Raw genomic sequence first — 15,328 nt, 5'->3', positions numbered from 1 at the left:
AAGTGAATTTGCCAACAAAATGCATAGTGCTTAGCCCCACCCCCAGGGCTGGCAGTCTCCAGTGTGCACAGAGGACTGCTGCACTGATTGGATTTTCACCTGGTTGGGACCCAGATCAGTGTTTAGCAATAGTCATGGAGGGAAAAATGGGCTTGAGAGGTAGAGGTGGCCCAAGAATGCCATCCACTGGGAACACAGAGAAAGTGCACCCTGGCAAATAGAGGCTCTGCAAAGTTTTATACAGGTGTCCAAATCAACTTGCATCCTCCAAAATAACATTTTTAAGATAAGCTAATGCCATGAAATCAGCAGAAAAAATCACAAAGCATTTGAAGATCCAAGAATATACGGCCAAGCAAAATGACTAAATTAAAAAGTGGGAGGAGAAATATAACTTGGAAGAAGTATTCAAAGAAGTACACACAAATCTCAAAAAGAACTTCAATAGGTGTGTAAAGACATAAATGACATCACAAAGAACCTAGAAGAGCATAAAGTAGAACTTGAAAGAGTAAAATAAACATAGCAGATGTTATGGAAATGAAAGCTACCATATATCAAATTAAAAATATACTAAAAGGCAAAACTATATGATGATACTATGAACAACTGATTATACACTTTGGAGGACTGTAGGATATGTGAATAAATCTCAGTAAAATTGCATTTAAAATATACTAGAGACACAGCAGATTTCAAGAGGCAGAATAAAAATATAAGTGAACTAGAGGATAAAGCAATTGAATGCAAAAGCAGTAAAGATAAAATGATGGAAAAGTTAAAATGGATCTCAAGTAAATGATGGGCAAAAAAAAAAAAAAAAAGAATTATTCATGTCCCGGAAGGAAAGAGAAGAGTAAATGGCTAGCAAGAGTATTTGAGGAGTTAGGGAAAACATCCTAACCCTTATAAAAAACATAAATATGCAAATCAAAGAACCCTAATGGATTCCAAGTAGAATAAATCCAAACAGACCCACTGCAAGACATTTACTAATCATATTGCCAAAAGCTGAAAGAGAAAGTCCTGAAAGTAGGAAGAGGGAAATGATTCACTACATACAAGAGAAACAACATAAGACTAAGTACTCACTACTAAGTGAGAACAAAGGAGGCAGGAAAGCAATGGTATGATATGTTTCAGATTCTGAAAGAGAAAAGTTGCCAGCCAAGACTACTTTATCCAGTGAAACTGTCCTTCAAAATTGAGGGAAAGTTTTAAATTTTTTATGGAAAAACAAGTCCTGAGAGAATTTGCTAACAAGAGACTTGCCCTGCAAGAAACATTAAGAGGAGTTCTGTTGGCTTGGAAAAAAAGACATGAGAGAGAGGTCTGGAGAAGGGCACAGAATTGAAGAGTATTAGTAAAGGTGGTTTAAAGGATGAAAAGAGAGAGAGGGGAAAAACAGATCTGACAAATAAAAACCAAAGGATAAAATGGTGGGTTCAAGAACTGCCTTTACAGTAATAACTTTGGATGTGATTGGATTAAAACCCCCAATTAAAAGATACAGACTGGCAGAATGGATTAAAAAGAATCATCCATTGATATGCTGTTTACAAGAAACTCATCTTGAGACCCACCAACACAAAGAGATTGAAAGTGAAAGGATGGTGAAACATTCCATGCAAGCTGCAGCCAAAAGAAAGCAGAGGTAGCCGTACTAATATCAGGCAAAATAGACTTTAAATGAAAATATGTAATAAGAGAGAAGGACACCATATATTAATAAAAGGGACGATTCTCTAAGAAGAAATAAAAATCATAAATGTTTATGTAACCTACCAAGGGACTCCAAAGTATATGAGGCAAACATTGGCAAAACTGAAGGGAGCAATAGATATTTCTATAATAGTGGGAGACTTCAATATGCTCCTCCCTTCTATAGATGGCACAAGATTGAGGATCAATAAAGAGTAGAGAACATAAATGATGTGATAAATGTATTAAACCTAACTGACATATAGGTAATTTCATCCCCAAATACAAGTATATATATTCTAGTGATCATGGAACATTCCCCAGGACAGTTCATGTGCTGTGGCACAATAAAAAGTCACAAAAAGTAAAAGATTGAAATTATCAAAGCACTTTCTCTGGCCAAATTGGAATGAATCTGGAAATCAATCATCACCAAAGAATGTGATATTTCACAAATATATGGTGATTAAACAACACACTCTTAAATTGTCAATGCAAGGAGTAAATTGCAATAGAAATCAGTAAATACCTGAAGATGAATGAAAATAAGAATACAACATATCAAAATGTATCAGATGCTGCAAAGTTGGGGCAGAGAAGGAAATCTGCAGCACTAAATGCATACATTAAACATGAAGAAATGGCTAAAAAAAGAACTCACTGAAAAACTGAAGCTAGAGAATGAACAGCAAACTAACCCTAAAGCAAGTAGAAGGAAAAAATAAAGAATGAAGCAGAAATAAGTGATCTGGAGAACAAAAAACAATAGAAAGAATCAATAAAAACAAAAGTTGGTTCTTTGAGAAGATAACAAGATTGAAAAACACTTAGCTAGTTTAAAAAGTAAAAAAAGAGAGAAGATCCAAACAAACAAAATCAGGAATGAGTGGGTGGTCATTACTATGGCCCTGGAGAAATTTTAAAAGTCATAATAGGATACTATGAGCAGCTGAATGCCAACAAACTAGACAACTTAGAGGAAATGGAAAATTTCTTGGAAAGATGTTAACAAACTAGCCTGATTCAGGAAGAAATAGAAGACCTTAAGAAACCAATCACAAGTAAAGAGATCCAATCAGTCATGAAAAAGCTTCCAACAAAGAAAAGCCCAGGGCCAGATGGCTTCACATGGGGAATTTTACTAAATTTTCAAAAAATAACTAATATCATTCCTACTCAAATTCCTTCAAATATTTGAAGAAAAAGCAACAATACCTAACTCATTTTATGAAGCTAAATACACTCTAACCAAAAACAGATAAAGATACTACAAGGAAGGAAAACTACAGGCCAAAGTCTATAGTGAATCAGATGCAAAAATTCTCAACAAAATACTTGCACAACAAATCCAAAGGCACTTTAAAGAATTATATACTAATGACTAACTGGAGTTCATTCATTGCATGACAACTCATGCAAGAGTAGTTCAACATAAGAAAGTAAACCTAATACAACACATTAACAAATAAAGAGAGAAATATCAGATGATCTTGATAGACATTGGAAAACCATTCAACAAAATTCAGCATACATTTTTTTTTTAAAATAAAAGCACTTCAAAATGTAGGAATTGAAGGAAACTTCCTCAATATTATAAAGGGCATATATGAAAAACTGACAGCCAGCTCAGTAATGTTTCAATACACTAGTAATGAGCAAAATGAGGAGGAAATAAAGAAAAAAGTCCATTCACCATAGGAACTAAAAGAATCAAGTAGGAATAAACTTAACCAAAGATATGAAAGACCTCTATAAAACAACAACAACAAAACTTTACTAAAAGAAATCAGAGGTCCTATACAGGTAACTAGTCCATGTTCATGGAAAAGAAGGCTAAACATCATCATGATGTCAATTCTACCAAAATTGATCCACAGATTCAATGCAATTCCAATGAAAATTCCAACATCCTACTTTGCAGACTTGGAAAAGCCAGTTATCCAATTTATCTGATAAGGGAAATGGGCCTAGAATTGCCAAAAATATCCTAAAAAAGAAGAACACACAGTGGTGAAAACAGCCTGGTACTGGCACAAAGATAGACACATTGATCAATGGAATTAAATCAGGAGTTTGGAAACAGATGACTACATCTGTGGTCAACTGATTTTTACAAGGACCCCAAATGCTGGGGTCCTGGGACAGAATACTCTCATCAACAAATAGGGCTGGGAGAACAGGATATTCATATCTTAAAGAATGAAAGTGGATCCCTATCTCACAGCCCATATAGAAATTAAAGCAAAGTGGACAAAAGAGCTAAATATAAAAGCCAGTACCATAAACCTAGAAGATAATATAGGGAAATATCTTCAAGACCTAGTAATGGGGGTATCTTCTTAGACTTAAACATTTAAGATCTGTAAGATCTAAGAAGTAATGAAAGAAAAAAATAGATAAAATCAGAACTCCTTAAAATCAAAAGCTTTTGGGCCTCAAAGGACTTTGTCAAAGAGGTGAAGAGGCAGCCAACTCAATGGGACAAAATATTTAGAAACCATATATCTGAAAAAAGATTGATAACCAGCATATATAAATAAATCTTACAACTCAATGACAAAAGTAGAAAAAGCCTAATTATAAAATGGGCAAATTATATGAAAAGACATTTTTTCTGAAAAGGAAATACACATGGTTAAAAAGTACATGAAAAGTATTCATCTTCATTAACTATTATGGAAATGCAAATCAAAACCAAAATGACATATAATCTCAGTCCTAAAAGAATGACTGCCATTAAACAGAAAACTGCAAATGCTGTAGAGGATGTGGAGAAATTAGAACTCTTATCCACTGCTGGTGGGAATGTATAATGGTATAGCTGCTGTGGATACAGTTTGGCAGTCCCTCAAGAAACTAAATATTGAGTTACCCTATGTCTCAGCAATTCCACTAGTCAAATAGACCCAGAAGATCTGAAAGCAGGAACACCAAGAGGAATTTGAAAATCAATGTTCATGGTGGCTTTGTTCACAATTGCCAAGAGGTGTTAACAACCCAAGTGTCCTTCAAAAGACAAGTGGATAAACAAATGTGGCACATATATACAGTGGAATACTATGCAGCAGTAAGAAGGAATGAGGTGCTGAAACATGTGACAACGTGGATGAGTCTTGAGGATATAATGCTGAGTGAGGAGATATAAAGTGTGATATCACTAATATGAACCCCCGGGGTAATGTAAAATTAATACCTTAAGATATAGCATATAGGGGACCTAGAGACAGATTGAAGCTAGAGAAGGGGGTTACATGATATGTACAGACTTGTTAACAAGATTGAACTTAAAGGTATGGAAATAGACAGGGGTTATGAAAATTCATTAATGGTATTATAACTATCAGTGCCATATTAAAGGCAAACAAGATTGAAAGGGATTGTTGTAAGTTGTGTACCTCACAGATTAGTACTGCAAATATAAATAAGTTCTTGCATGTCCCATGTAGGTGGGAGAGCAGTGAGTTTACCTGTAGAGTTGGCTTAAAGAGACAGTGCGTATATGTTCAACAAAAGGGGGTCTCTGGGGGTGATCCTTAGGAAAAATTACAAGTAGGCTTACCTTCTCCTTTGCAGTAACAAGCTTCATAAGGGCTTGGCTTATTAAATTGGCAGTCCCTACTGCTTGTGAGAATATCAGGAATTCCCCAGGTGAGGAAGCTTAGTATTCCCACATTTTCTCCCACTCATCCAGGGGGCTTTTTTATTCTCTGCCCAAATTTCCCTGGGATGTATCAGGGCATCACACTATCCTGCTCAAACCAACAAGATCTCACTCACTCTTCAAGGTTCCATGAAATTATGGTGTTTGTATAAACTGACTGCACAAATTAAATTACATAGTGTTCTACAGAAAATATAAATTTTTCACCAAATAAAATCTTTTTTCTTTGTTCTCTACACAGAAGTTGAAGTTTTCAAATACAGTCAATATGGTCCTTTACACTTTAGTCTGATTTGCCTTTGTCCTAACCAGATCAGCTTCATTCATATCTCTAATTGAATTCTGATATATTTTATCAGTTTTTCAACATTTTCTGTTTGGGGTAATGCTGACTTTCATAGCTGCAGGACTCTAGCCCTGAGTCTCAAGTGTCACACAGATACACAAAATTCCAGGGAATGACAGGTTATACACAAAGAGCTCAGCATCTCAGGATTTAGAAGTAACCATTATAACTCTGGAATAGACGTGACTTCTAAAAGTGCTTACAATCTTTGAACCTTTACAATAAGCTGTCCCTTGATAACCTAAGCTCTCAAATTTGATTCTCAGTGTTTGCACATTGTATTTAGTCATATTAGTGAGGTGTTTAATATTTGTCATTTCACTTCTGGCTTATTTCACTCAACATACTGTTCTGATGTTTCATTCAGCTAGTTGCAGGCCTCACAACATCATTCCTTCTTGCAGCTGCTCAGTATTCCATTGTATGTGTTCTTAGGTTTGTTAATGCTGCCATTATAAAATACCAGAAATGAATTGTCTTTTATAAAAGGGATTTATTGTTAGAAATGTAAAGTTCTAAGGCCATAAAAGTGTCCAAACCAAGGCAACAACTGATGATACTTTCACTGAAGTATGTCCAATGGCATCTGGAAAACCTCTGTTAGCTGGGATGGCATGGGGCTTCCATCTGTTGATCCCACATTGTGTCCTAGCTCCTCTCTCAACTCCTGTGCATTCTTGGTTCTACCTCCCAGGATGTTTCTCTCTAAGCATGTGGGGTCCTGTCTTAGCATAACCCAGGGCAAATTCTAGGCTTCATCTCATAACTAAACACCCTTCTATCTGCATCTTTAAGTATCTCTAAGCATCAGTGTCAGCAAGCATCTGGGCCTGTGTGGCTCTTTTTAAAGGAATCCAGTAAACTAATCAAGACCCACACCGAATGGAATCAGAGGTCACACTCTGTGATGGTTTGGTTCATGTGTCAACTTGGCCAGGTGATGGTACCCAGCTGTCTGATCAAGCAAGCCTGGCCTGACTGTTGCTGCAAGGACATTTGTGGCTGGTTAATAAACCAACAGGCTGGTTTATTAAATCATCAGTCAGTTGGCTGCAGCTGTGACTGATGATGTCAATGAAGGGCATGTCTTCCAAATGAGAGAATGTAGTCAGCTGGATTTAATCCAATCAGTTGAAGACTTTTAAGCAAGACAGATAGAGGGCCTTCATTTTTTCTTTGGCTGACCAGTGAAGTGTTTCCTGAGGAGTTCATCAAAGTTGCCAGTTCATTTCCTGAGGAGTTCATTGAACATCTTCATTGCAGTTCCCAGTTTGCTGCGGGCCCTATGGAATTTGGACTCATGCATACCCAAAGTTGCATGAGACACTTTTATCAATCTTAAATTTACATCTATCTCTCATTGATTATGTTTCCCTAGAGAACTCTAACTAATACACACCCTAATCAAAAACATTAATCAATCTGCCAACACAAGATTGCATTAAAGAATATGGCTTTTATTGGGGGACATGATATATTCAAACCAGTACAGTATGTATATACCATAGTTCACCCTCCCATTCATCAGTTGATGTACTCTTTTGTCACCTCCAACCATTGCAAATTGTGAATCCCTCCACCATCAACACCATTTTCAAATGCCCATTCATGTCCCTACTTTCAGTTCTTCCAAGTATTTACCAAATAACAGTGTTGCAGGATCATGTGGCAACCTTATACTTAGCTTCCTGTGTAGCCACCACACTGCCCTCCAGACAGGCTTCACCATTCTATTTCCTTACCAACAGTGAATATGGACATCCCCCAGTCCACACTTTCACTAGGACTCATATCTTTCTGTTTAATTTTTAAACAGTTTTATTCAGACACCATAAAATCCATTGTGAGTAAACAATCAATGGTACCTAGTATAATCAAATAGGTATTCATTCACCACCACAATCTATATGAAGACCTATGAAGAAAGAAGAAGGGGGGGGATGAGGATAAAAAATAAAATATAAAAAAGAAGAAAGAAGAAAAAAATAAAATAAAGTAAAAAGGAGAAACAACAACCATATCACCAAGAATCCCATAAACCTCCCTTATATCCCCCTCTTATTGACATTTTGTTGTTGTGTTTTGCCTTTGTTACATTTTCTAGAGGTATGTTGACTATAGATTCTAATTTACATTGATTGTATTTTTTCCATATACCATTCCATTTTCAATACCTTGCAATATTGACATTCATTTGCTCTCCATGTAAAAACATTCTTATATTTGTACATTTAATCACCATAATTGTCCACTCTAGGTTCCCCTGTTATACAGTCCCAGTCCTTATCGTCTATCTTTCCTTCTGATGTCATACAAGCCTCTAGCCTTCCTCTTTCAACCATATTCACACTTAGCTTTTTTCAGTATACTTACAATATTGTGCTACCATCATCAGGTAATATTGTGCTATTCATTTATGGACTTTTACAATCATGAAAATGCCTTCTTAACCAAAAAGGGGGAAAAGAAATGTGACAAAATAAGGTTTCAGGGGCAAAGAGATTTCAAATAGAGTCAAGAGGCTCTCCTGGAGATTACTCTTATGCAAGCTTCAGCTAGATATTCCAAATGGCCCCAGTATCAAGCTCAAACCAACAGCATTCCCCCAAATTCTAAAGAGTACCCAGGTTCCTAACTGAGACTCTATAAAAGTTTCACTCACTAAGATTATTTTTCAGGAAAGTAAAATCTCCAGATTCTTTCTATGCTAGATAAGTCCCAAAACTTAGAGTCAACATTCTCTACGAGAACATGACCCAGCTGCATCACCTTCTACGTAATGGTGCCCTCCCTTTTTAATGTGAACAAAGTTAGAGTGGTAGTTGCCTAGATATCACTGAAGATTGACATAGTGATCAAATGAAAGGGAGTAGCAACAGACAAGATAGGATTTAACAAAAGATTATTAGTTCTGAATCATTATATAGATAATTCTTTTTAGTCTCATATATTAGAACAGCTAGAAGGAAATAACTGATATTCTGGAAGAGTGTGTAGAGACTATGATTTCAATAGCTTTAACATATTCTGACTTCTCTTGTGACTTGTGGTGTGGTCTAACCCACAGAATGATTCAGGTACACTCAAGAAGAATGTGTGTTCTATAGTTGAGTGAAATGTTTATATATGATTATTAGGTCTGGTTGGTTTAGAGTATCATTCAACTCTTGTATTTCTTTGTTGATCTTCCTATTAGATGTTCAGTCCATTATTGAGAATAATGTATTCTCCCCCACATTTCTGAAGGACAGTTTAGCTGGATAAAGAATTTTTGGCTGGGAGTTTTTTTCTTTCAGTACTTTAAATATATCATACTGTTGATTTCTCACTTCCATGGTTTGTGATGGGAAATCAGAACTTGGGCTTATTTCAGATCCCTTGTTTGCTGGTTTGAATCTATTATGTACACACAAAAGCCATGTCTTTTTTTAAACTTTATTTATCAAAAAATTAAAACAACAAAAAACATTTCAAACAAAACAAAGGATTCAGAAAAAACAAATAACCTAAAATAACTATTTTGCTTCCAACATGTTCCTACCATAGCCCAAGAAAATTAATAAACCATATCCAAAGAAAAAAATAAGAAAAACAAATAATCTGAAATAACTACATTGCTTCCAACATGTTCCTACCTTACCCCAAGAAAATTAACAATTGATTAACAATTAATAAAACTAAGGTATAAAAAAACCAAATAACCTAAAATAACTACATTGAAGATATTTTTAATGCAATAGCTTTTTTACTTTATCAAAAAATAAAAAAATTCAAAACAAAACAAAGGATTAAGAAAAACAACCTAAAATAACTGTATTGCTTCCAAAATATCCCTACCATACTGCAAGAAAATTAACAAATGCTAACAAAACAAAAGAATAAGAAAAACAAATAACCTAAAACAACTACATTGCTTCCAACATGATGCAACATACCCAAGAAAGTTTGTAAAATGAATGAATAATCATTCCTGAGCATCCCCATAGCATTGAGATTACCCTCAATAGCTTATCTGTTCTTATTAGATTATCATTCCCCCTTCTCTAGTTGCTTTCTATCTCTATGTCCCTACATTCTACAATATAAAATATTTATTTTACATTTTTCACAGAATTCACATTAGTGGTGACATACAATATCTCTTTTTGTGTCTGGCTTATTTCACTTAGCATTATGTCTTCAAGTTTCATCCTTGTTGTCATATGTTTCATGATCTTGTTCCTTCTAACTGCTGCTAGTATTCCATCATGTGTATATATCAGATTTTGTTTATCCACTTATCTGTTGAAGGACATTTGGATTGTTACCATTTCTTGGTGATTGTGAATAATGTGGCTGTGAACAGCAGTGTACAAATATCTGTTTGTGTCACTGGTTTCCGATCTTCTGGGTATATACCAAGATGTGAAATTGCTGGATTGGAAGGTCACTCGATACCTAGTTTTCTAAGAAATCCCCAGACTGTCTTCCAGAGTGGCTGTACCATTATACATCCCACCAACAATGAATAAGAGTTCCAATTTCTTCATATATTCTCCAGCATTTATAGTTTCCTGTTTGTTTAATGGCAGCCATTCTAACTGGTGTGAAATGATATCTCACTGTGTTCTTAATTTGAATCTCCCTAATATCTGCTGAAGATGAAATTTTTTTTCATATGTTTTTTGGCCACTTGTATTTCCTCTTCAGTGAAATGTCTTTTTATATCTTTTGTCTATTTTATAATTGGGCTCTGTGTACTATTTTCATTGAGTTGTAGAATTTTTTTATGTATGCAAGATATCAGTCTTTTGTTAGATACATGGTTTCCACATATTTTTTCCCACTGAGTTGGCTGTCTCTTCACTTTTTTTGGCAAATTCCTTTGAGGTACAGAAGCTTTTAAGTTTGAGGAGTTCCCATTTGTCTACTTTTTCTTTTGTTGCTCATGCTTTGGATGTAAGTTCTAAGAAGTGACCTACTAATACAAAGTCTTGAAGATGTTTCCCCACATTATCTTCTAGGAGTTTTATGGTGCTGTCTTTTATATTGAGATCTTTAATCCACTTTGAGTTAATTTTTGTATAGTGTGTGAGGTAGGGGTCCTCTTTCATTCTTTTAGGTATGGATATCCAGCTCTCCCAGCCCCATTTGTTGAAGAGGCTGTTATGTCCCAGACCAGTGGTTTGGGGGCCTTATCAAAGATCAGTCGACCATCGATCTTTGGGGGGGGTCTATCACCGAATTCTCAATTTTATTCCATTGATCAATATGTCTCTCTTTGTGCCAGTACCATGCTGTTTTGACTACTATGGCTTCAAGCACAAAGCCATTCATCAATACAAAACAAAGGATTAAGAAAAACAAATAACGTAAAATAACCGTATTGCTTCCAAAATATCCATATTTGTAGTTTTTCCAAGTCTGCAATGTAGGTTGTTGGAATTTTGATAGGAATTGCATTGAATCTGTAGATGAGTTTTTGAGAATGGAATTTTTCTCTTGAGTGTTCCTTCACTTAGGTTATTTCTAGTGTATAGGAACATTATTGACTTATGTGCATTAATTTTGTATCCCTCTACTTTGCTAAATTTGTTTATTAGCTCAAGTAGCTGTATCTTCAATTTCTTAGGGCTTTCCAGATATAAGATCATATCATCTGCAAATAATGACAGTTTTACTTCTTCCTTTCCAATTTGGATTCCTTTTATTTCTTTGTCTTTCTGGATTGTTCCAGCTAGCACTTCTAGCACAATGTTGAATAACAGTGGTGACAGTGGGCATCGTCTCATTCTTGATCTTAGAGGGAAGGCTTTCAGTCTATCACAATTGAACATTATGCTGACTGTGGGTTTTTCATATATACCCTTTATCATATTGAAGAAGTTTCCTTCATTTCCTACCTTTAGAAGTGTTTTTATCAAAAAAGGATGCTGGATTTTGTCAAATGCTTTTTCAGCATCTATTGAGATGATCATTTGATTTTTTCCCTTTTGATTTGTTAATGTATTGTAATACATTGATTCACTTTCTTATATTGGACCATCCTTGCATGCCTGGAGTGAACCCCACTTGGTCATGGTGTATGATTTTCTTAATGTGTCTTTGGACTTGATTTGTTCCCTTGACTGGGCCATATTCTTTCTTTTTTTCTTGCTATGGCTTGTAATTTTTTTCAGATGTTGAAGTCTTTGGTTATCTTGATGAGTTTACTCTGAAGTTTATTTTCTCTGTCTTGCCTAGGGTTTTATTGATGAATGGCTTTCTGCTAAGGCTCTTCTTTGATGCTTGCTTCAACTTATTCTTAAGCTTCAGAATAGCCCATTTTCAAGAGATGAGATTTTTTTCAGCCCTTCTTCAACTGCTCCTTGCCCTGGATATGCAGTACAATTTTTAGGATTGCCCTTTTTGTACAATTGTTTCATCTGCCAGGTAAAGCTTCCTTTCCTGTGTTCCTTCTCTAGGAACTTTATTTTATTCTCTTTGATTTTGTTTTGCTTCTGCAGTTTTTTATACTCCTTTCATTTTTTCTAGATTGGTTTGCCTGGAAGGTGATTTCTGGGAGACGGTTACTCTGGAGAGGCTTCCTGTCAGTATTTCCCAACAAAATCAGGGTCAGGGACCCACAGAGGGAGAAAGACAGGCTGGTGAGGGGTTCTGGAAGGATTCTTTAAGCCTCTTTGATGGCTTTCTAAAGCTGTCCCTTCCTGGCCCGACCAGGCAATGTCCTTCAGCTAACTGTACTCTGTATTCCCAAGGGAAGTACATGTCTAAATTCCTACCACCTCTGCCTGTGTTGAAATATCTGCTGCAGCCTTTCCTTGGGCAGGTTGAAACTTTGGCTCAGAGCCAAGGCTCAACATCCCGTCTTCACTCATCAAAAGCTGTGACCTATGGTCAGCTGTTCCCATCCCTATTCTCAGGGAAGAGGATTTTTATATCCCTCCCTGTCTCTAGCAAGCCAGCCAGGGATGGGACCCCATGGCAGCTCAGAGAGAGCAACTCATTGTTGTCCGCTGTAGTTTATCAACCTATTCCTCCTGCTCTTCCTTGGATGTTATACAGTGCTCTTCTGGCCTCTATAATCCCAGAGCAGTTTTCTCAAATAATTCCTGACCGTTCAACAACCTTTTTGATGGCAGGATTGAGTCCCAGTGCTCTCTACTCTGACACCTTCCCCAAAAGTTCCCCACCTCTATATCATCTTAATTCACCACAGTTGGTATAATTTTTGTACTTTAGTATAGACATTTAAAACTACACATTGACTAGGACTGCCTTATCTATGTTCTTTACATTTTATTTTCCTGATTAGCAATTTATCATTTCATTTAAATATTTCTAATCTATGATTTTTATTTATTGGATCTTTAAGTTATTATGCATTTTTTAAATGTTTTTATTTTTTTGAATGAGTTATACATTTTCATGTTCAAAAATAAAATAATACACATGATGTGCAATAAAAATTCTCATTCCCATGTTTGCCCATTTCTTAATGTTTTGGTATATATTTTCAGTTTTTCTTTTGCAAATACAATGACATTTTAATATCCATTATTTTCCTCTTCTCAATTTTACTTTAAATGTATCACACTGGATACATGTTCATGCAATACATCTTGAAGATTTTTCCATATCAATATTGGACAAACATCTTGAAATTTTGCTTATTGAATATGTAATGTAATTTCCAAATATTTACACATTTTAAAGTCATCTTTTGATTATAACTTTAACTATACTATAGTGGAGATTATAATTTGTATTGCCATCTCTTGTTATTGTTGAAAATTATTTTGTAAACTTCTAGGTGCTCCTTTTTTTTGTAAATATTTGAAAACTTGTATATTCTCTAAGTTTTAGACTTAGGATTTTACATATTCAAAGCCTCAATATTATCAATGTGGTTCAATATTTGAACTACTTATTACTTTTTAGTTTGATAATTTTATCAATTTTAAGGAAGCTATTGTATATTTGATTTCTCCATAAATTCTATCAATTCTTTCTGTGACTTTTGGGTTAGATGATTAACTGCTTTTACGCTTAGAATTACTATATGTACATAAGGAGTTGTTTTTGTTTTTGTTTTCCTTTTCAGTATACTTTTCCCTTCTTTGTTCAAAATTCATTCAATAAATATTTATAAATGTCTCTTATGTGACAAACCATTTTAGGCACTGGGATAGAGAGGTAAACAAAAAATTTTGAGCATTCAGAAAGCTTAATTCTTTCTGCCTATTGTTTAAAAATGTGTTTTGCTACTGATTATGTGGAAACAGCTACTTTCTTTTGTTTGGTATTTACAAGGTACATTGCATCCCTTATTCTTTTTTTTTTTTTTTTAATCATCATTTTATTGAGATATATTCACATACCACGCAGTCATACAAAACAAATTGTACTTTCGATTGTTTACAGTACCATTACATAGTTGTACATTCATCACCTAAATCAATCCCTGACACCTTCATTAGCACACACACAAAAATAACAAGAATAATAATTAGAGTGAAAAAGAGCAATTGAAGTAAAAAAGAACACTGGGTACCTTTGTCTGTTTGTTTCCTTCCCCTACTTTTCTACACATCCATCCATAAACTAGACAAAGTGGAGTTTGGTCCTTATGGCATTCCCAATCCCACTGTCACCCCTCATGAGCTACATTTTTATACAACTGTCTTCGAGATTCATGGGTTCTGGGTTGTAGTTTAATAGTTTCAGGTATCCACCACCAGCTACCCCAATTCTTTAGAACCTAAAAAAGGTTGTCTAAAGTGTGCGTAAGAGTGCCCACCAGAGTGATCTCTCGGCTCGTTTTGGAATCTCTCTGCCACTGAAGCTTATTTCATTTCCTTTCACATCCCCCTTTTGGTCAAGAAGATGTTCTCCATCCCACGATGCCGGGTCTACATTCCTCCCCGGGAGTCGTATTCCACGTTGCCAGGGAGATTCACTTCCCTGGGTGTCTGATCCCACGTAGGGGGGAGGGCAGTGATTTCACCTTTCAAGCTGGCTTAGCCAGAGAGAGAGGGCCACATCTGAGCAACAAAGAGGCATTCAGGAGGAGACTCCTAGGCACAAATACAAGGAGGCCTAGCCTCTCGCTTGCAGCAACCGTCTTCCCAAGGATAAAACTTATGGTAGAGGGCTCAACCCATCAAACCACCAGTCCCCTATGTCTGTGGTCATGTTAGCAACCATGGAGGTGGGGTAGGCGAACACCCCTGCATTCTCCACAGGCTCCTCAAGGGGGCACTACATCTTTTTTTTTTTTTTTCCTTGTTTGTCTTTTTTCTTTCTTTTTTTTTTTTTAACTTTCCCTTCCTTTTTAAATCAACTGTATGAAAAAAAAAGTTAAAAAGAAAACAAACATACAATAAAAGAACATTTCAAAGAGACCATAACAAGGGAGTAAGAAAAAGACAACTAACCTAAGATAACTGCTTAACTTCCAACATGTTCCTACTTTACCCCAAGAAAGTTACATAATATAGCAACATTTCAGTGAACTTGTTCCTACTACATCCATCAGAAATTAACAGACCATAGTCATTTCTGGGCATCCCCAGAACGTTAAATAGCTTATCTGTTCTTCTTGGATTATTGTTCCCCCTTCCTTAATTGCTCTCTACTGC

The sequence above is a fragment of the Choloepus didactylus genome, chromosome X (assembly GCF_015220235.1).
Source record: "Choloepus didactylus isolate mChoDid1 chromosome X, mChoDid1.pri, whole genome shotgun sequence".
Classification (NCBI taxonomy): Eukaryota; Metazoa; Chordata; class Mammalia; order Pilosa; family Megalonychidae; genus Choloepus; species Choloepus didactylus.
This window is presented reverse-complemented; position numbering follows the sequence as displayed.